General features: G+C 39.0%; 1 long non-coding RNA gene across 9 annotated transcripts in view; it reads left to right on the top strand.

Moving 5' to 3' along the window:
- Positions 1-24,000, top strand: part of LOC143730780 (uncharacterized) — a 61,432-nt gene that overhangs the window by 15,129 nt on the left and 22,303 nt on the right. For 5 of the 9 annotated variants that reach the window (XR_013200600.1, XR_013200603.1, XR_013200602.1 and 2 more), the window contains 6 exons: positions 5,942-6,074; positions 13,889-13,958; positions 17,114-17,198; positions 18,455-18,492; positions 18,583-18,635; positions 19,174-19,326. This is a non-coding gene — a long non-coding RNA (uncharacterized LOC143730780). The remainder of the gene's footprint in view (positions 1-5,941; positions 6,075-13,888; positions 13,959-17,113; positions 17,199-18,454; positions 18,493-18,582; positions 18,636-19,173; positions 19,327-24,000) is intronic. The other 4 variants (XR_013200605.1, XR_013200606.1, XR_013200607.1 and 1 more) reach the window with 2 other exon arrangements.

Raw genomic sequence — 24,000 nt, forward strand, 5'->3', positions numbered from 1 at the left:
GTGTGTGTGAGTGTGAGAGTGTGTGAGAGTGTGTGAGAGTGTGTGTGAGTGAGAGAGAGTGTGAGAGTGTGAGTGTGTGTGAGAGTGAGTGTGTGTGAGTGAGAGTGTGTGTGAGTGAGAGTTTGTGAGTGTGTGTCAGAGAGAGTGTGAGAGTGTGAGTGAGAGTGTGTGTGAGTGAGAGTGTGTGTGAGTGAGAGTGTGTGAGTGTGAGTGAGAGTGAGAGTGTGAGAGTGTGAGAGAGAGTGTGAGAGTGAGAGTGAGAGTGAGAGTGAGAGTGAGAGTGAGAGTGAGTGTGAGTGAGAGTGAGTGTGAGTGTGAGTGAGAGTGAGAGTGAGTGAGAGTGTGAGTGTGAGTGAGAGTGAGAGTGTGTGAGAGAGTGAGTGAGAGTGTGAGAGTATGTGTGAGTGAGAGAGAGTGTGTGTGAGAGTGTGAGTGAGAGAGTGAGAGTGTGAGTGTGAGTGAATGTGTGTGTGTGTTTGGTGTTTGTGTGAGAGAGTGTGTGAGTGAGTGAGTGAGTGAGTGAGTGAGAGAGAGAGAGAGAGAGTGAGTGAGAGAGAGTGAGTCTGAGTGAGTGAGTGAGTGTGAGTGAGTGAAAGAGAGAGAGAGAGTGTGTGTGTAATATGAATTAGAAAAACCCACTCACACACCCACACAGTGTCGACGTCTGAATCACAATGAGCTTAAAATGGCTGTAAATCTGTGAGTAATGAATGATCCGAACAGAAGGTGACTATTAATAAAAACAGCCAAATAATAGTGTAGATAATAATTATTGAACTTTTGTTTTGTTTTTGCATTTTGCAAATCACTGCACTATTTTTTTTCTCCTCTGGAAATCCCTAGTATTGTCAAGTTTCCTGATAATTCCCTGTGGCTTTCTGTCATCATGGGAACACTAGTATTCTGTATATAATTATAAACATATAAAAATATCATAGTATTGGTTGTGTATTGATGTAAACGTCGTTCAAATGTGCCTTTGCCCGGAAATCACATCAAATTATGATATATCCATGAGGAAATGCTCTATATACACTAAAAGCTCAAACACAGACAAGGACTGTGTCTCATTTCAACAATTCACCATGTTATTTTGATTATTCTCGTATTGTGTGTTCATATATAACCCAATCTTTCTCTTCTCTCCACAAATGTGAAATCAGGATCATGATTTGTCTTTTTTTTGGGGTAAACATCCAGCTTGAAGCCTTGTTTACCGCCATCATCCTTCCATCTGTGTGTTTCTCGTTCTCTCTGCTCTTTATTAATAAGTGTGTGGCCACTTCGGTCCAAACTTCATTTCCTGTGCTCGTCTGATTGCGTGAATAATTTGTGAGTAATTAGACGTGACGTCATCGCTGCCACTTACAGAGATGCTTCACGCAGACTCACGTTAGTCAGAGGATCAAAAACAACCTTGTCCTGATATATCAATCATCTCGCTCTAATTAGCGGATGGATTTGGTATCTTGTAACTGTTATTAGTGTATTGTGTGTCTTCTAATGAAACCAATTGAGCTGTTCCTTTCTGCTCCGATGCAGACGACGTTAAGAGGCTTTATCAGATGAGTCCTAATTATCAGACCGCAAATACACTTCAAAGAGACACCACAACACACACACACACACACACACACACACACACACACACACACACACACACACACACACACACACACACACACACACACACACACACACACACACTCGCACACTCACTACACACACACACACACACACACACACACACTCGCACACTCACTACACACACACACACACACACACACACACACACACACACACACACACACACACACACACACACTTTACTCACACGTACACACGCGCACTCTCACTCTCACTCCACACACTCACTACACACACTCACTACACACACTCACGCATGCACGCACGCACACGCTCACTCACCAACTATCTCACACACACAGACACACACACACACACACACACACACACACACACACTCGCACACTCACTCCACACACAAACACACTCATTCCACACACACACTCGTGCACACACATACACACACACACTCACACACACACACTCTCTCTCTCTCTCTCTCTCTCTCTCTCTCTCTCTCTCTCTCTCTCTCTCTCACACACACACACACACACTCACTCACTCACTCAGTCACACACACACACACACACACACACACACACACACACACACACACACACACACACACATTTGATTATTTTATTTGCAATGAAATAATCAAGTGTGTGTGTGTGAGCGAGTGAGTGTGTAAGTGAGACACACAGACAAACCCACACACACACACACATACTCACACACACACACTCACTCACTTGCTCACACACACACACACACACACACACACATTCTCTCTCTCACACACACACACACACACACACACGCACACACACCAGCTCTGAACATCAGAAAAGTCAAACGTCATATGTGAGTTTTGATTGACTAGGGGGAAAAAGATGCAATAAAAATAATGAAAATAATCAAATTAGTTTGTAAAAACAAACAAATCGTGCGTCCACTAATACACATACAATGGAAGTCAATGGAGCAAGAAACATGCAGCTTGTACTTTTGTCAAAACACTTGGATATAACTTCTACAAGGCATGAAGCATCTACAAGCTCAGTATAATAATAATATTATCACACTAATATCATGTTATAATCTGAAAACATGTACATTTTAAAGCAATCTCTTGCCTTTTGTTTTTTTTTATGTAAATTACGTTTATGATTATCGAAAGCATATCACACTCCTACTTCAGAAAAGCACACTGTGCTCTGATTGGTCGGCTGGATCAGTGTGTTGTGATTGGTCGAGCACTTCAAGTGTATTTGGAAATGTCCCGCCCCTTTACCATAACCACCAGTTTAACACACTACTAACTAACTCACCCAGGCCCCGCCCCTTTATTCTGCGTATGAATTATTATAATGAGGAATATTGTGACGTGTTCGTTCCCGGAAGAAACTCAAGATACAATGGAGGCGTTTCAGGAGTTCAGAAACACTGACACTGATATACAGAAGAACTCTGGAGATCAAACTGTGCCATTAAACGCACTAAATAAAGATGAACATGTGAAAAAGGCGTAATATAACCCCTCTAATAGACCTAATATATTAGTAAATGTCAAATTAATATGAACTTGGATTAATAAATGCGGCAGAAGTATTGACTAACTAATGTAATTAACTAATGTTAACAATTGAAACCTTACTGTAAAGTGTTACCGGTCTATCTTTGTTTTTTACAAATAAATAAACCACTATTTCAAAATTTTCATTTAGTAAACTAAATAAACTAGTGCCACTGGTTTCTATATACGTTTTCACTAAGAAGTGTAATAACAAGCAGATCATATTCACTTTAGTATCTCTCTCATGGAGAATTATTATTATTTTTTGTGGGTAAAAGGAGCGAGAAACAGACTGACAGATCATATGATCTCCTCTCACTTTCAAACACCTGCGAAAGAGTGTGTGTGTGAGTTCTTTAGCGTAGCGTTTAGCCTGAATCTGACAGGGTGCTAAGAGCGTCTGTTTTTACCTCCAGCGAAACACACCGAGAGAGAGAGACATGTGGAAGTGAAGATGGCAGCGGAGCAGTTTTGGCAGCGCCAGCAGATCTTAGTGCTAAATTGTAGCGGCGACGTGACGCTGTGTGATGTGTGAGTTTACGTGTGCCGCCAAATCAACGTCCGCTGAGAAACATGCGTCCGGGCTTTACTCTAGAACTGGGGAACAGTGGAAATAAGTCAGTGTTTTTTTTTTTTTTTTGGTTTGATCTGGTTTTGCTGGGGGGGGGGGGGGGGTTGTTTTATGTGTTGATTTGTTTTGTTGTGTGGGTTTTGTTTGGTTTAGTGTTTTTAGTTTGGTTTGGTTTTGTTTAGATTTTTTTTGTTATGTTTGTTTTTGTTTGTTTTTGTCTGGTTTTATTTTTTTGTTTAGTTTAGTTGGGGGGGGGGGGGTTGTTATGTTTTGATTTGTATTTGTGTGTGTTTGGTTTAGTTTGATTTAGTGTTTTTAGTTTGGTGTTTTTTTTTTTTTTTTTTGGTTTTGTTTGTTTTTGTCTGGTTTTGTTCTTTTGTTTGGTTTAGTTTGGGGTGGGGGGTGTTTTATGTTTTGATTTTGTTTTATTGGTTTAGTTTGGTTTAGTGTTTTTAGTTTGGTTTTGTTTAGATTTTTTGTTTTTTGTTTTGGCCTGTTTTTTATTTTTTTTTAAAAAATTTTTATATATGCCACCGTTAACCGCAGCATTATTTGAATCGGTTCGTGATGCTATAATTTCTTTTTTTATTACACAGAATGGTAAAGTATCACAAAAGTCATGGGTTCGTTTCCCAGGGAATGCATGAACCAATAAAAAAAGGCACACCTTGAATGAAATACCCACTTTGGATGTAACTGTTTGCCAAATATGTAAATTTAAAGACCAACCCCTAAATGGCACATAAAACAAAATCTAATTGGTCACTTTACATGACAGTCAGACAGCCTCCTCCATCCTGATCATGATCGTCTTGATCATGTCTGTTGCTGTCATGTGATTGGCTGATTCGATATTTGCGTTAATGAGCAGTTGAACAGGTGTACCTAATAAAGTGGCCGGTGATATTTATCACTGTCACTTGGTTGCTTAAGTTCTTTTCCGGGTGATCTCGAATGCATCGACCTGCAGTGCGACACTCAGACATGTTGCATCTTTAAAGCTGATGGATTTGATAGGTTGTGATTTCCCCTCCCTGCGGCCCAGTGGCGAGAGAGCACAGATCCTGAACTCGCGTTTACCACCGCATGCATGTTTTACGCCTGTCAGGGGCCGTTAGTCTTCCCAGATAACAACAATCTCGACTTTTTTTCCCAAAGTGATGTTTTATTCATGAGCGATAAGAATCCAAGAAACACAAGAGAGACAGATAAAGAGAAAGAGAGAGAAGATTGAGCTGCTCATATGTTAGTAATGATGCTTAATTAATGCTGAAAAAATAATAATCCTCTTAAGAATTAAGGTCATTTTCTGACCTAAATGCATGTTTAACCCATAATCTGATTACACTAAAACAATTCTGTCCTCTGCAGTGTGGTCAAATACCTTAAAGTGCCCCATAATGCTTTTTCAGATGTGACCTTTCATGTAGTGTGTAATAAAGCTGTTTGTTTAAGAAAGTCTCAAATTGAGTTTTTGTCTCCCAAAAGAAGTGATTCTGAACTGCTAAAACGAGTCGTCAGTAATTCCAGTCTAACTTTCTGTGTCAAACCTACGTAACAATGTTACTAATTTGCATAATGCCAGTCTGTGGTTTTCATTGGCTGAACAGCGTCTCTTAGCTCCGCCCTCAAACTCTAGTTTATCTGAGACTGGAAGAGTTTGGTTCGTGTTGTTCGTGTCGAGAAGACGCTGTTTTCTGCTGACAAAGCAAATCCACTTTGATGAGATTGATACAGTAAAACCCACAACATCGTTACTGTTCGTATCACTGAGATTCAGATAGGATAATGAGCGTTTAATTTCTGACCAATCACAGCCCACTGGGCCGTCTGACCAATCAGAGCAGAGCAGCTCTCGGAGAGGCGGAGTTTAGAGAGACTGAATCTTCAAACGAAGCGTTTCAGACACTGTGAGAAAAGAGCTGATGCTGCAGTGGATATTATGAGGAAATTAAAGTGTGTTTTGATCTTAGATGCATGTAAAACTGTTGTAGGGACTCCAGAACTAAACTAGAAGCCTTTAAAATGGCGTAATAGTGCACTTTAGAATGGTATACGTGTGCATTTTCCACAAAAACTTGCCATTCAGTAATATATTTTTATTGCAGGATTAACGGAGTTAATTACTACATGTAACTTATAATTTGTATTGTTAATTAAACAGAAAAGTAAGTAAATTAAGATGCCTGTGTGCTCCTTTAATTCAGATGCGTCACATTTTACAGCGGGACGCAGAAGCTGGTGTGTATTTGAGACGATCACCTGTCAGAAGTCTGGCGACGGCTATAAATACAGGCTGAGTGCTTCAGGGTCAGGTGGAGCGTGACCTTTGACCTGCAGGTGTGTGTTCTGCCACTCATTTAAAAAACACATGGTTTGTGCAGAAAAACTCTTTCTTCTTTGATTTAAACTATTTAACCAACTGAGATTTTAAGTTTATATTTCATTAATTTAACAACATCGTTCGCAGTTTCTTTGGTATTGATTAATGGTCACATGACATGATGGTTAACAAATAAAATATTTCTTATTTTATTTGTTGAATTTATTTTTAATTGGCTAAACTTCACTTAAAACCTTTATATATATATATATATATATATATATATATATATATATATATATATATATATATATATATATATATATATATATATATATATATAATGCATTATAAAAGTATTTTTAATCCTTATAGTACATTGTATGATGTATTGCTGTATATTGTTGTAAAACATATTAGCCAATGTGGTTAGTAGAAATAGTAAAATAAACTTAGTTTTTTCTAATATATTTTTTACAATATACAGTATATGGACCAATCCCAGATATAATTTTCTTTATATAGTAGTAAAATATATATAAAAAAATTACAAAATAAATGTAGCATTCCTGCTATAAAGCACATTTTCTTGGCTACAGGTATAATATTATTTAATTTTTTTAAGAATATGTGGATCAGTACTGTTATGAAGTACATTTTCTTGTCGTACTGGTAAAATATTATTATTTATTATTATTAATATTATTATTATTATTATTTTACAAAATATATGGGTCAGTCCTTTTATGAAATATATTTGTGTTAAAATACTTGTAAAGAAGGAAAAATGTATCCAAATAAAGTGACTTTCAAAATATGAAAAATATACTTCATTCAAACTGAAAATAAGAAACTTTTTTGACCCAACTGGCAGATTTTTTTTTTCTTGTTTTAAGCAAAAACTCACTTAATTTAGGATTTTCTTTTCATGAAAACAAGACTTGATATCTTCAATCATTTTGCTTCTCCAGTAAATGTATCTTGATTTAGGAATATTTAAATATTAGTGCTGAAAAATAAGACAGAAATACTGAGGAAGAAGTTTTAGTGTGACAACTTGCCCTATACAGTGCATCCTGTTTTTTCTAAAATGTATTCCTGGGGGGGAAATGCTAATGCTAGAAATATTCAATATAGAAATAGTTGTTTTGGGAAAAGTAACTGAGAAATATTCATAGTAAAGCGTGTGACAACTAGCCCCATTCTCCTCGCACATGTGTTTCCCAGCTTTAGAAACAGTTTGACAGAACCCGTCTAAAAGTTTCAGATCCGTCAGCGTCGGTTTGCTTAATAGATGTAAATTCAGCACATCTTGTAACGGCTCTTATGTGGACACCCTTAATGATGAAAGCAGGCCGGGATCAAAGACAGCTTGTAATGGCGTGTGTGTGAAGCAGTGCGCTCTACAAAGCAGCGCACTAATAAGGGAAGTTGAGAAGAGCTCTTGACCGTGTGCAGATGCACGCGTGCCACACAACACGCCACGAGTGCCTCTTCACACAAACCCCTGCCCTGACTGAATATTAATCAGACAAGATGACCGGGGAGTTACTTCTGTGCAAAACAACTGCATAAAGTGAATTTCATAAGGTCTGTTTATGATCTACAGCTGCTGCATCCGAACTGACACCCGAAATGATCTTAAATGCACAAATAAATCCATTCAAGAGTTGGTTTTATCATTAGCATATATCTAAGCAAGCAACTATACTCTAAGTAAAAGAATACACAGTCCAGTCCATTTATTTAGAACATTTCCTTTATGGGAAAAATATATACGTATATATTTTTTTTTTAGTAAAAAAACTTTTTTTAACTAAATTTTTGATCATTTCTGGTATGAAGTACATTTCTTGTCTCAATAAAATAGCTAAATATTAAAACATATATTTTTTACAAAATGTACAAATATATGGGTCAATCCTGCTTTGAAGTAAATGTTCTTTTCTTAATATATATATAATATCTAACTATCTATCTATCTATCTATATATTGATCAGTTCTGATATGAATTACATTTCCTTAATACTAGTAAAGTATTAAAAACATTTTGTCTTAATATACTGGATATATATATATATTACAAAATATATTATCACTCCTGTTGTGATGTACATTTTCCTGTCTTAATATTCTAGCAAAATATTAAATATTTTTTATCTACAAATAATATGGATCAATTCTGTTATGAAGTACATTTTCTTGTCTTAATATACGGTAAAAAAAACTTTGAATATATATATATATATATATATATATATATATATATATATTGACAAAATATATGGGTAAATCCTGTTATGAAGCCCATTTTTCTTGTCTTAATATACTGCTAAAATATTTTTACAAATTTAAGATATTAGTCATATTAATTAGTTTTCTTTTATCTCAGTTACAAGAACATGAGGTGGATTTTGCCTCATTTGTCATCACGTCTAACATGAAAAACTAGCAAATTAATTCAGAAATTAAATATGGAATGCTATTTAATTGTTATTTTATAGTTTTTCTTGTGTCTACAGTTTCACTTGAGAGAGAGAGAGAGAGAGCTTGTATTTGGGTTGACCTTAAACTTTCTGTGCCGTAAAAGTTTTATTTGAAGAATAGCAGAAAACTTTTTCCCTGCGCACAGAGATTTCTGTTCCCTTTCCTCTGAAAACAGTAAGTCATCTTTGTTTTTGATAAAGAAGGTGGGAATGAACATGTAGTTTGATTGATGTTTGTTACATGGTCGGATCACAGTTGAGCGTGTTTCACGATACATCATTTTCAAACACACACACACACCTGCACGGCTCTCTCTCCACAGCTCCACACGACAGCAAAATAATTCCTGATTTATGAGGGTTGTTGCTGTGCAGCTTCAGAATAATCCAGAGATTAATTAACGATGGGTTCGTTGTGTTCTGATCTTCAGAACGCTGAGGGATTTTCAGGGCCAATGTCACACTAACATACGGGATCTATCCCAGCATTCCTGATCCCTGTGTGTGAATTATTCCCACCTACATTTAACCTCCATGGGACTCTAAACTCTCTCTAAACAAATATTCACAGAAACACATAAAATGCATTTACATGTGCAAGAATGCGAATGCAGAACCGAATAAAATCTGATTGGATGAGCCACGTTTGAACCCTTTGCAAAGCCGAAATACTCACATCTGTGTGATATAACCTTCGGATAAATTTAATGCATATTCTTAATCTTATTGTGAATAATCACTGGATTTTTTTTTACCTCATAATATTTAGTCAAAATGTCATTACTGGATCTGACATGTACAGGACCACTACAAACATTAATGTGTTTAAACTCCGCCCCTTTATCTGCATACACTTTTGAGAGCCACGCCCACATCTCAACATCCAATCAGCAGCCGATGTGCAGAACCAAGCCCCGCCCTACATTTATTATTTTATCCATTAAAACTCGAAAGATTCTCACTTGTCCTGGAAAACCTGGAAAATTAAGGGCTAACATTCAAAATGTGATTTTATAGTCACTGCCATGAACTCTATGACTTTTAAAAGACTCATGGAGAGAGGAATGTATTACTTTAGACCGCTAAAGTGAAACTGAATATGAGCATAAGCCCTTTTCATTGTGACTTTAACGTGGCATTACAACCGACGGTTTGGCTAAAGGACTGTTCTAATTAGTGGAAGATTTGTTTGTTTTTATCATCATTGCTCATAAAGATTGCATCAGGTTACCTCTCCTTCCATCTAAAGTTGTGAATTTAACTTGTGTGCAAAATTGAAATATGGCGTTTAACATTTGATAATAAAGCATTGTTTCCATCCCGTGTGCTCAAGAGAAATTGGTGCAAAATATCAGTAATAAAACTGTAAGTTTCTGCAATCGGGCTGTTTTTCCCTCCATCATAAATGAGTGTGTCTCAGAGCGTCAGAAGAAACTCAATAAACGCTGTCATGTTCTCTTGCGTTCGGATGCTGGTGTTTGTGAACACACTCGTGTGAGACGCGTCTGGAGGGAATTAAACCAAATCATAGTGATCACACACTTTGACTTTCAGAAACACCAAACCAACATTTGAGATGCTGCGACGCCATTGGTCCGCTGGTTACTCCAGTTATCCAATCACAGCCTCTGCTGTGGGATTTATTTATTAAACGTGTCTCCATCGTAGTTTATGTGCATGTTTTCTTATCGGATAAATTATTTAATTTTTTTATATGTGCGTTTTTGGAATTTATGCGTATCCAGCATTGTTTTTATGTGATATCCCAAAATATGGATAAAAACATAGCCTGGATTATTGCATTATTGATTGATTCCAGCATAAAAACGTTTATTTCTCAAATTCCTCAGAACTCGTTTGGTCTAATTAAACTGAACCCAGATCAGCAGGCGTGAGTCAGATGCACGACTGTAAACAGAAGCGATTACATTGGCTCTTTTATCAGGACTAATAGTAGCGCTTTGGTGACGCTTGCTTATGGCAGGCCTATATTTCAAAGCACCAGCCACCGGCTCTGAGGGTAGATAACAAGCTTTTCCCTCGCAGACATAATTACCCAGCGATTTACAGGAAACAGCCTCGGTGTGCCCATCCACACCATCCAAATGATTATTAATGCGAGCTATAATATTATAGTCTATTAATTTATCTTAAGATTTGTATTGCTTTGTGGTTATTATTAGAAACCTGGGAGACCTTTTCCACCTTCATACACTGAGTATCTAAATTACACAAAGCTTTTTCAGTTTAGCTTGATTCTTTTGCTTTGTTTTCTTTATTTTAATAAATTGAACTTATAATTCCTGTCAATTCTATGTATATACTATGAGATTTTCTTTCAGCAAATAAATTCAAAGTAGTTGAACATGTACAATGAACTGCACTGCAGGTTGTAACTTTGGCACTATTTTGATTTAGCTCATTATTCAGTGCTGCTAAGTTTTCAGTTTAGTTGGTTGACATTGTTTCTGGGTTTTTTTGTGTCCCATAAGAAAAGCAAAATAATGCTTTTCCTGCTTGAATGTTGATTATTTTCCTCATATTCTCCATTGTTGCGGCTCCTCTCTTCCCAGTCTGTCAGTAACGCTCTGTTTACTTCCTGTCTCTATGAAGCCCCTCCTTCTGAAAATCACACTGTGCTCTGATTGGTCGGCTGGATCTGTGTTGCGATTGTTCGAGCGCTTCGAGTGTGTTTGGGAAATGTCCCGGCCCTTACCATAACCACCAGTTTAACACACTAACTAACTCACCCAGGCCCCGCCTCTTTATTCTGCACATTAACTATAGGCCTATGTCACACTTCCTGCTTCCGGAACGCGGAGTCGGGATACAGAACTTCCGGTCAACAGTATTTCTCAATAAGGATTTAGATTATCAGCCATAATGTCTAAACCATCTGAGGTAGACTGACCACGAGCTATGAGGTTGTGAACGAAGGTTTTTGCTCCTGTAGAAGCTATAAGTTCGCATGAAATCAACCTTTTTTTAAGAAAAACGTGTTTTATCCGCGATCTTATGAAAAAAAACTACACTACCCACAATCCTAAGCGTAGCAGCAACGTCTGCTGATTGGTCCAACTCGCTGTTACCATAGAAACGTTTACTCTTCTGGCGAACGGCAGGCTACACCCGCAGCTGTTGTTGTAGTGTACCGGGTTGCTCTGCATCAGGACGTAGACAGCCATACCTCAGCTTTCACGCTTTCCCACTTGAGAGTTTTCATTTACCATCCGAACCACATCGCCATATGTGACTTCAGGCAGGTTACGGAGAGATTTATTCCAGCGGTATCTATCGGACTCTGCCATTGTAAAAAGCTAACCGGAAGAGCCGTATCCCCACTAAAAGACGAACTTCCGGTCTTCAATTTTTTCGTGACATAGACCTATTTAAATGAGGAATATTGTGACGTGTTCATTCCCGGAAGAAACTCAAGACTACAATGGAGGCGTTTCAGGAGTTCAGAAACACTGACACTGATATACAGAAGAACTCTATGACTTTGCAGAGCTTTTTCAAGGTCAAACCGCAACATTAAACACACTAAAGAAAGATGAACATGTGTAAAAAGCATAACAGGTTGTTTAACTTTAACAGGGTTGTCTTATATTTAACTTCAAAACAAGGATGGCCCATGAAGCGAACAGACACCGAAAGACAGAATAATTGTGCTCTAGCTGGCATTTTTAACACATTCAGTGTCTTTCTGCTGAGTTCCAGAACTAGCTGGATTGCAGAGACAGTTTGAAGCTTTTATCGTTGAACACGCTCTGGTGTCTGACAGCGTATCCATATCACTTTCACACTCTGATAACAGCTCATCCAGGGCACACAAATTTCAATTTGAGTCCGACAGAGTCCGTTCTAGTTCTCCCATGATGTGATATCCTCAGCTAAAATACCACCTGTCATTTATGAACTGATAAAAACTGGCTTAGGATAGTGTTTCATTAGGAACATGAGGGTGGAAAGCATGTGTGTGTTAGTATGTTTTTCATATCACTGAATTAAATAACTAAATCTAGCCACACTACTAACTTAACTATATTTTTCAATAGATCATCTAAAAGCTTTTAAAGTAACAAACTTAATTTTTAAGTTGCATTGTATTGCACATGCAGCTTAAAACATAAATCATGCAAGTACATTAATGCAAACAATTTTAGCTAAATTTTGTGCATTTCTGTCATGTTCTGAAATGTATCAGACAGGAATTCGCAATGCATGCATTTTAAAATGCATTTTCCAAGCAATCATGTTTGCATATTAATACTTTCTGGCATCACAGCCAAGTGAATGCAAGCAATCATTGTTTTAGTTCATTCAGGCCATTCATATGAATCAAGCAATTCAAAACTAAATGATCAATCAATGGCAATAGCAAAATATTGCATTAAATGCTGCTGTTTTTCAATTGTTATATAAATTATAATCTATCATTTTATTAATTGTATTTACTGTTAAGTTTGGTAAAAGAGCAATAGATACTGCTCTTATTAGCTTTTACTGTTTCCAACGTTTGTAAAATCATAAAAAAATGTTAGTTGAGCTTTGTTTGGTGTAGCCCCAGAGCCCTTCTGCCCTCACATCACCTTCCTCTGACATTCAATTAACACGATGATCAGGGTGTGAGCGCACATCACCCCGGCCGCTGACAGGTGTTCCGCTCTCAGCGTTCTGGATTAAAGGGCAGATTAGGTGTTAAGGCTTTTCAAGGCATTGTGGGTACAGTAGTTCTTATGGGATGTGTTGGTGTCACTCAGCGGATCTGTGCAGCTGTTACCTGTAAATACAAAAAGCATAAAGGCTACTTCAAAGATTTGTAAGTTATGGCGGAGGAGAAGTTGACTGACATGGAATCAAAATCTACCTAATTTATTTTCTTAATGCAGTTTAGTAGTCTTCATGCATTTAAAAAATCATTCGTGCATTATTTTTAAACAGAAAAATTTATTTGTTCATGCAATGCATTTTTGTTTTATTTTATTTTTGAAATGACATAACTCATTTGTGCATGCATTTATTTATTTTTTATCTTTAAACAATTAATTTGTCAATGCATATTTTGTTTGTGTCATTGTTATTTCTTTAAATTCATTTTTACTTTTTTCTTGCTCAATAAACTATTAAACTCAGAAATAAATGCAAAAAAGTAAGTTGCTAATTATTTTTCATTCCTACTTTTAAATTTGAGTCTGTTCCTCACATAAAGCATCATGAGACTTTTTTAAATGATATTTAGTTTTTTGTGGGTTTTGTTTTGTTCTTTTTCCCCATCTGCATTTGTTTAATATAATAGAGCAGTGTGAACATTGTTAAACATCTCTATGTTTGTGTTCCACAGAAGAACTCAAGTCAAATGGGTTTGGAACAACGTGGGGGTGAGTAGGACATGACAGGATTTTCATTTATGGGTGAACCGTTCATTTAAGTAATGTGCTGACATTTAATAAACCTATTTACTTTATAAGTGACCATATGAAGCACCGTTTTCACCTGCCAATCATCAGTTTTCACTGAGCAGACAGACAGATGCGAATATTTCTGATCAGATATTGCACACAGACTAGCATCAGACTAGAATAACTCCTTCACATGGCAACACACACACACACACACACACACACACACACACACACACACACACACACACACACACACACACACACACACACACACACACACACACACACAGAGAGATCTCCTACAGATGCATGATGAATGCACAGGATGCGATGTCACACTTGAGTGAGCAGTGGGTGTGTGTGTGTGTGTGTGTGTGTGTGTGTGTGTTGCCATGTGACAGATGCAGCGTGTATCTTCAGGCACGGCTTCCGCGAAAAGTACTCTTCATTTATCAATAATTGGACCTTAATTTCATCTGGCAGAGACTCGAGCGGACAGCGGCACATTAATGAGGCCTCTTGGATCAGCATGCACATATACCCTCAAACTTTCTGGGAACATGCGGAAAATCCACACAACACACACACATACACACATACACACTGAACATAAGCCTTTATGCTTTTATCAATCTTTCTTTTTAAATAAGTAATTTTGATTCTTGGTCCTGAATAATGTGTGTAAAATAGAAGTTATATTGATGTGTTTTTCCTCAGAGAGTTTGGGATTTTGGAAATGACCCAACCCAATCTGGGAAGGTAAGAGGTCAGGTTGGGGATTGGGCCTCATCATGGTCACAGTAATCCTGTTCTGTCACAGATCTATGGGGTCACACATTAAATACTATCAAAATGCAATTCATGACACCATCAGTAAATCAAATTCAGACATAGACTACCACTCAAAAGTATGAGGACGATTAGATTTTATACATTATCCAAATCTTTATACCGTGATACATTTATTTCAGGATTATTTGATGAATAGAAAGTTCAAAAGAACAGCGAATCTTTTGTAACATTATAAATGTATTTACTGTCACTTTTAATCAATTTAATCCTTGCTGAATAAGCACACCCACCAACAAACACACAAACCCATCCTTCAACTAACCAACTCACCAGCACACTCACCAGCACACTCACCAACCAACTAACTAACCAGCACACTCACCAACCAACTCACCTGCAAACTCACAAACCAACTAACTATCTCACCAACCAACTAACTCACCAGCACACTCACAACCAACTCACCAGCACACTCACCATCCAACCAACCAACTCACCAGCACACTCACCATCCAACCAACCAACTTACCAGCACATTCACCCACCAACCCACTGTCCAACCAACTAACCAGCACACTCACCAACCAACTAAATCACCAGCACACTCACCAACCAACTCACCAGCACACTCACAACCAACTCACCAGCACACTCACCATCCAACCAACCAACTCACCAGCAAACTCACCCACCAACCAACTGACCAACCCACTGTCCAACCAACTAATCAGCACACTCACCAACCAACTAACTCAACAGCACACTCACCAACACACTCACCAGCACACTCACAACCAACTCACCAGCACACTCACCATCCAACCAACCAACTCACCAGCACACTCACCCACCAACCAACTCACCAGCACACTCACCAACCAACCAACTCATTAACCCACTGTCCGACCAACTCACCAGCACACCTACCCTCCGACCAACCAACTCACCAGCACACCCACCCTCCGACCAACTGACCAACTGTCTGTCCAACCAACTCACCAGCACACCCACCCTCCAACCAACTGACCAACCCACTGTCCAGCCAACTCACCAGCACACTCACCAACCAACCAACTCACAAACCCACTGTCCAACCAACCAACCAACTCACAAACCCACTGTCCAACCAACTCACCAGCACACTCACCAACCAACTCAAAAATCCACTGTCCAACCAACTCACCAGCACACTCACCAACCAACCAACTCACCAGCACACCCACCCTCCAACTAACTGACCAACCCACTGTCCAACCAACTCACCAGCACACCCACCATCCAACCAACTGACCAACCCACTGTCCAACCAACTCACCAGCACACCCACCATGCAACCAACTCACCAGCACACCCACCCTCCAACTCACCAGCACACCCACCCTCCAACCAACCAACTCACGAGCACACTCACCCTCCAACCAACCTACTCACCAGCACACTCAACATCCAACCAACTCACCAGCACACTCGCCATCCAACCAACCAACTCACCTGCACACTCACCATCCAACCAACCAACTCACCAGCACACTCACCATCCAACCAACTCACCAGCACACTCGCCATCCAACCAACCAACTCACCTGCACACTCACCATCCAACCAACCAACTCACCAGCACACTCACCATCCATCCAACCAACCAACTCACCAGCACACCCACCCTCCATCAACTGACCAACCCACTGTCCAACTCACTCACCAGCACACTCACCATCCAACCAACTCACCAATCCACTGTCCAACCCACTCACCAGCACACTCACCATCCAACCAACCAACTAACCAGCACACTCACCATCCAACCAATCAACTTACCAGCACACTCACCATCCAACCAACCAACTCACCAGCACACCCACCATCCAACCAACCAACTCACCAGCACACTTACCATCCAACCAACCAACCAACTCACCATCCCACCAACCAACTCACCAGCACACCCACCATCCAACCAACTGACCAACCCACTGTCCAACCAACTCACCAGCACACCCACCATCCAACCAACCAACTCACCAGCACACTCACCATCCAACCAACCAACTCACCAGCACACTCACCCACCAACCAACTGTCCAACCAACCAACTCACCAGCACACTCAGCACACCCACCAACCAACCAGAGGTTTTGCCAGATTTAGTTCATTTTAAATGCCTCAAAGTAAACCCTCACGCTTAAATACTATATCAAATATTTGGTTTTTAAAGTAGTTCATTATACAGAGTTTTAGCTAGACCAGTTAATCCAGTCTTCAGCAGATTACCCATTAATACCATCTCTGACTGTGCGTTTGTGGAACAGGCCTTTTCAATGTGATCATTAAATAAGAAGATTGTTAATCTCTCACTCTTCTGTCCTAAACAGGGTTATTTTACAGCTTGCAACATAATCTCACGTCCAGTAATCTCTCTCTTTCTGTCTCACTGGCTCCGCTGCTCGCTTATCCCTGGTAATTTAATTACAAATTACATGATTAAAAATTCATTAAAGTATTAGATATAAAGAACATGTATTTCCATCAGGGAGAGAGCGGTTATTACACTGACCCCGGCAGCACTGGCCCCGGGAGTGTTTTACCCCCTCCACGTCTCTGGCTCGCAGGGTTTTCTTTTTAGTAAAATCAATTACACTCTTTTAATAAAGTAAAAACACCTGAGACTTCTTGAAGACCACAGACAAACCTTGTCATAACTGTGTTTTTTGGTTTGTATGTTTTATCTGTCAAAACACTTCTGACTCTGTATGAATGGATTTTCTTTTCAGTTTTTTAGTTCAGAAGGTTTTTCTGATTATTGACGCCTGTATTCTGTCTCTCGTGAAGGCCAAAAATACTTGAAAATGCTGTTAGAAATACTACCTACCAAACAGTAATATAATAACATGTTACCAAACTGGTTTCCCAAACACTCCAGTAGCCCTTCATTTTCCATTGTCTGGACAAAATGATGATCCCTGGGATGACTGGGATAGGCGACAGTGTTTATACACTAATGGTCAAAAGTTTGGAATAATTAAAACAGCAGTTTCCCATTTGAATATATAGTAAAGTTTAATTTATTCCTGTGATCAAAGCTGAATTTTCAGCATCATTACTCCAGTCTTCAGTGTCACATGATCCTTCAGAAATCACTATAATATTATGATCTGATGCTCAAGAAACATTTCTTATTATCAATGTTGAAAACAGTTGTGCTGCTTCATATTTATGTGGAAACTGCAATACACTACCATTCAAAAGTTTGTGGCAAAATTTTTTAGAAAATTAATAATTAAAACTTTAATTTGGTAAAGACGCATTAAATTGATCAAAAGTGACAGTAAAGACACATAATGTTACAAAGATTTATATTGAAGAACCATAAAAAAGTATGGTTTCCACAACTTTTTTCAACATTTATAATAATCGTAAATGTTAATGAGCATCAAATCATATTAGAATGATTTCTGAAGGATCATGTGACACTGAAGACTGGAGTAATGATGCTGAAAATTCAGCTTTGATCACAGGAATAAATTACACTTTACTATAAATTCACATGGAAAACAGTTCTGTTAAAAGAATAATAATTCAAATTTTTACTGTATTTTACATCAAACATATGCAGCCTTGGTGAACAGAAGAGACTCTTCAAAAGCATCACATCTACATCCCGAGAATGACACTCTTCAACTTCTGCTGTTTGTCTGCTGTCTTCTCATTTGCAGTTTTAACACCAGAAATGGCGTCGAAAACTCGCTAAGAAGTAAGGATTGATAAAACGAGGCGCTTGTTTTTAATGACAGTGGTATGAGATCATTATTCTGAAATAAATAATCTAATTGACTTCCTCTAGGTGCGTCTGGCTTGCAGCACCGGGCCGCTTTGGATCCAGGTGTGAACGGGCAGGTGAGAGCGAGTGAGCGATGGCGTGTCAGGTGTGATCGCTGCTTGAACGCAGTCATTTGCTCTGTTCTCACGTCTCAGGAGAGACAGCATTAATGACACGTTTGTCATGCTCCGTTCCCAGATTAGATTACCACGCTAATTCCTCGGCGAGACTCGCATGGCGGAGCGCGATCCCTCCATTAGCGTTATTACCGACGGTGTTAGCAGCAATTAGTTGTCAATCAATTTGGAGGAGAGATCAGAGTGACACTACTGACCTAACGGAAAGCAGTAACTGGAAAGTGCACTAAATAGGCAGCAATCAAACACTTTTTTTTTTACAGTGTACAAGCTAAATACACACATCATGGGCCTGAATGAAACGCATTCAAACATTTGCACACACATAGACTGTTGAATTTAGGGTCAAAGGTCAAGTTCAATTTATACAAGCACCTTTGTCAGCTCAACAGCGTTTGTTTGGCTCAAAGTTCGGAGTTTAAGTGGCTGTTTTTGCTCGCATTGAGGAACTTCACAAGCTCCTTTTGTTCACTTACAGGCTGACAAATGCCATGATCCGGCGAGTAAAGACGGCTGAGCTTTGACTTCAGAAACAACATCAATAACGCGAAACGCTGAAGGTTTGGCCCTGATGAAGTCCAACGGCGAGATGTCGAGTACCGCTGAAGGTTTCTGCTATTGATGATTCCAGGTAAATAAATGAGAAATTCAGTTAGGGGTTCTGTGTGAAAGTGCATGAATAACTTCAAATCAGGAGGTTTAAACCTTCATAGTATTACTAACGAGGAAAATTGTGTTTTTATGCATTGTTGTTTTAGATTTAAGAGTCAGAACAGTTAAAAATAGCTATATTTCAATCCAAAGCTGCGAATTTAACTTGACTTTCAGAAGCACCAAACCAACATTTGAGATTTGAGCCTCATTTTGAGCTCTGCTGAGGGAAAGCCACACGAGTTTGTTGTTGTGCATTGAGGAATTTATTCATTAAACGTGTTTCCATCTTAGTTTATGTGCATGTTTTCTTATCGTATCTGCCTCAAATTTTTTTAATGCACATTTTTAAAATGTATGCTTATGCTAAATGATTAAATGTAAATCTCAACAAAGTGTGCTTCGATTTGCCAAGATACCAAATACCTCAATATGAACTCATCAAAGATCTGAGCTGATCTCTAAGGCTCTGTTTACAGCTGGTATTAAGATCCATTTTGGTGGATCGAATCACAAGAGGACAACGCTAAACACGGGTATAGACAGGGTCTAAAACGTCTCAAGCTTCTCCACTTTCAACCACTTCCAGAGGGAGTCGAAAACGCATTGCTTTGGTAGTGTAAACGCTCATGTGATCGAATGTGTTCAAACAGCCACTAAAGACCGTCTTCTCTCCGTCTACTGACCTCATGCTTAAACATTATGGGAAGCTAGCTAGTCTGACGGGATTTAAACTTTGTCGACTGAAGACCCAAGTTTGGTTTGAAGAGGAAAAACGTACCAAAAACACAATGTTCTCTCTCCATTCCTGATTTCTAACACACACTCGCGGTTTTGCGGCTATCAGAGCAGAAACTAAAGCTGATGTGTTTTTTTCGTAAATAATGGACTTCAATGGCAACCAGCATTCTGAAGTCCAAATCAATGCAGTTTCAAAGATCTTTGAAGTGCTTCAACAGTCTGTGATGACGTAGTTCCCGGCGCGTTGCAGATCAGCTCAATCCGAACAATTGTAGTTAAAAAGTGTGTGTATATATATATTACTTTACTTTATAACGCGTTACCCACAACACTGCCTACCAGCTGTAAACAAGGCCTAGACTGTCCTCAGGTGTGTGTTTTGTTCTCATCCCTGCATTTCCTTCCAGTGGTTTTGTCTGTCAGTAGTGTTTGGTTAACTCTGTGACATGTCAGCGTTTGATAAACAGATGGCCTGTACTGGCTCACCGTGGGGACGGCACTCAGTGACCCAGTGCAGTGTGGGTAGAGAACGGGTGTCAGCAGTCTTTCTGTGCGCCACGCTCTAATGAATAATAATCCCGTGTGTGTGTGTGTGTGACAGACGGCGAGGGGGAGTTTCGGGGAAGGGGAGAAACTTGAAGGCGATGCTAATTCAGTAATTCCACAAACTCCTCGGACGGATGTTTTTGTCGTTTCTGGACGGGCTCCAGAATCGGAGGGAGGGGGGGGGGGGGGGGTGACGTTCGCTTTGATGAAGAGCCTCACCTTTACAGCGTGAAACGTGTGTCCGCGATGCAGAGACGCTCTCATCAATCCCGGAGGATTGTGTGTGTGTGTGTGTGTGTGTGTGTGCTTGTGTGTGTACGAGCACTCGTGAGTTGGGTCAACACAACCTCTCTTGTCTGAATATTTGAGATTTCCTTCTGTGTTTATAAGTTTGAGATGTCCCTGTGCGGCCCGAACGCTCCACCTGTGTGTTTACATGCGGATTCATAACACAGAAACGCTGGAAAACTGCATCTAAACAAGGACAGGATGGTGTCACAGGGAGGTCAAAGCCACCGGGATCTCGCTAAATGACTTTTAGTCTACAGAGACGCGGTCAATTCTCACTTTTAACTAACCATGACTTAATGTGCCTCAATAAACTCCTATTTATTGCTTATTAATAGTTAGTAAGGGAGTTGTTAAGTTTAGGTATTATAGATGTAGAATGGATGGATGGATGTACATGTACATCCTACAATGGATGTAGAATATAGTCCTAAGGCAATAATATGTGCTTTATAAGTACTAAGAAACAGACAATATCCTAGTATTTAATTAGTTAATTAGTCCTCAAACTAAAGTTGTACCCAGATTAACTAAGTTTTGTATTTATAAATGCTGTAGAAGTTCATGTTCACTACACTGTGAAAAAAAAGTAATATGCATACAACTAGTTAAAAGTGAGAATTGGACATTAAATGCATTTTTACCAAGTTTTAATTATCCATTGCAATATTTTAGTTTCTAATATTAACAATTTACTAAGTGCTTTGAAGTGGGGCTGAACGATTATGGAAAATAATCTAATTGCGATTTTTTTTAACCAATATTGCGATTAAATATGCGATTACTTTTTAAGTTCTTTACCTTCTGTATTAGTCGATTAATCTTTAGGCAGCTCATTATCCGATCAACGTTTTTCCTTATTAATTAATCTTAATAACACTTAAAATATGTATTTAATTACATGTGTAAATATACATACTTTAATATATATATATATATATATAGATATAAACACATTTAATTAAACCAATTACATGTTAAGAATTTTAAATAGGCTATAAACTAATATAGCTTCAAAATATAAGAGCTAGTAAATAAAGAGGAACAAAAAAAAAACATTACAAGCAATAAACAAAGAGTGCTTTCAGTATTTAAAAGTAGGCTGTCTTAACGTTTTCCATTCAAGAGCTGGAGTGAGGGCAAAACCTGTGCAATGAAGCCCGTGACTGTTCTTGTAATTCGCTTAAGCCCTGAACTTTATGAAAGATTATTTTTCGGAAGGTTCGAGCAGTGTCGTGTGTGTGTGTGTGTGTGTGTGTGTGTGTGTGTGTGTGTGTGTGTGAGAGAGAGAGAAATTAGAAGCAAGCGGAATACGGTTGTTTTCCAAAGCACGCGCAGCGTCATCACCAAGCGGCAACCTCCCTGTCTCTCTCTTGAAACCAACACGGAAGTGAATTAAACTGCAATTCATCGCCTGGCCGCTTGAGGCTGGCAGCAAAAGTGAGTCAAATCTGTATCTCCCCCATATTAAAATGCCCAACTTTACCGCAGAAAAAAAGATGTTTACAGCCTGGTGTCCTAAGTTGTTTTGGTCTATACAGCTAATTTTGCCCTTCATGACAACTGTGAGGGGGGTGAATTTTTTTTAGAACTCATCCGTTTAAATTATATTAAGCCTTAAAATGCTGCATAATCAAGGGCGTGGCCACTTGAGTGACAGGTGGATTACCGCTGCTGTTACTAGCCCTTTGTCTGCTCTCTGTTAGCCATCATGTCACCTCAGCTGATTCCAGCTGCTGAACTCGTCATCTCTGCCGTGTTTGTACTTTTTTTGGGATTATTTCATACAGTTTATTACACGCCGCCCTTATACCTTCGCCCACGCCGTTGGATTCCATCGTTGTCGAGTGTCGAGAGAACAACCAGCGCTGTTCTTCAGTTGTTTTGCTCTGTGAACATGCACTCATGGATGTCTGACAATATCGTTGCTTTTTGTAGTTCAGATTTAAAAACGTCTAAGATATAGAGGCTACACTCGTTCTGCTGTACCGTTGATCTTACGGAGCAGATAGACTATAATATGCTTATTTCACTTTTTAGTGTTCAATAAAAAGTACAGTCAGATTAAATCCTGCAGGTGTCAGTGCTTTCTATTCGTCCCTTAAATGAGCGCGGATTTCTAGTGCATTACTTGAACTTCTTAGGTAATATCTATCAGAATTGAAAATGGACTGAATAAAGCTCTCTACGAACTTGACGTGCGATGCCGCGCTGACTGACATGTATGCGCATGAATCACTGTCACACTCACACACACGCTCAGAGCAAATATTGTAAATTACTGCATGAGAATAATAATGCATCACAATACACATAGTCTCACGGTTAGTTATGTCTTTCAACTATTATAGTATTTAAAAGGGCAAAAACATGAAATTTAACTATTGGCTTTAGGTCTACTTCAAGTCAGCTGTCACTTTAGCGCGAGGCCAGTAGCACATTAGCTTAGCCTGAGCTAACTCGATCACGTCGAGCTAGGCGGGCGTAGTTTCAGCATCCAGGCACCTCAACTCCACCCACGTCCCGCCTTTTTGCCCATTTTCGTTTACCCGGGAGTGACGCACTGTGACACGCTTCCAAGATGGCGAGAAGCGACTCCGCCCACTTTAGGCTTCAAAAACGCTCTTCAGAAACCTACGGGTGACGTCATGCACACTACGTCCATATTTTTTTACAGTCTATGGTCATCACGCATCTGTGTTTAAAAACTAAGCTCAGACTCGATTCTGAAATTCTCTGATTCGATCCAGAATCGATAAATAACACAATATCACATACATTAAAAATAAACTGTTCTTTCCTGTATGCCAGAACTATGCGTAGCGTGCCAAGTTGATGCTTGATCTGCAGACTGCTTTGCTCTCGCGTGTCACGTGACCAGTGTAATCGCAGCTTTTGCGGTTAAAAAATCGTGTTTCATCATATTGCGATATTATCGTAAATGCAATTAATCGTTCAGCCCTACTTTGAAGTTATAAAATATATGATTTTTCAATCTCAGTCTTGTTGAAAAATGTATCAAAAGACCATGTTTTTTATGTCTTAAAACAATACAATTCTAATTCACATGGAAAAACAA

The sequence above is a fragment of the Siphateles boraxobius genome, unplaced genomic scaffold (genome assembly GCF_051911475.1).
Source record: "Siphateles boraxobius isolate OS27281-9 unplaced genomic scaffold, OSU_SipBor_1 81, whole genome shotgun sequence".
NCBI lineage: Eukaryota > Metazoa > Chordata > Actinopteri > Cypriniformes > Leuciscidae > Siphateles > Siphateles boraxobius.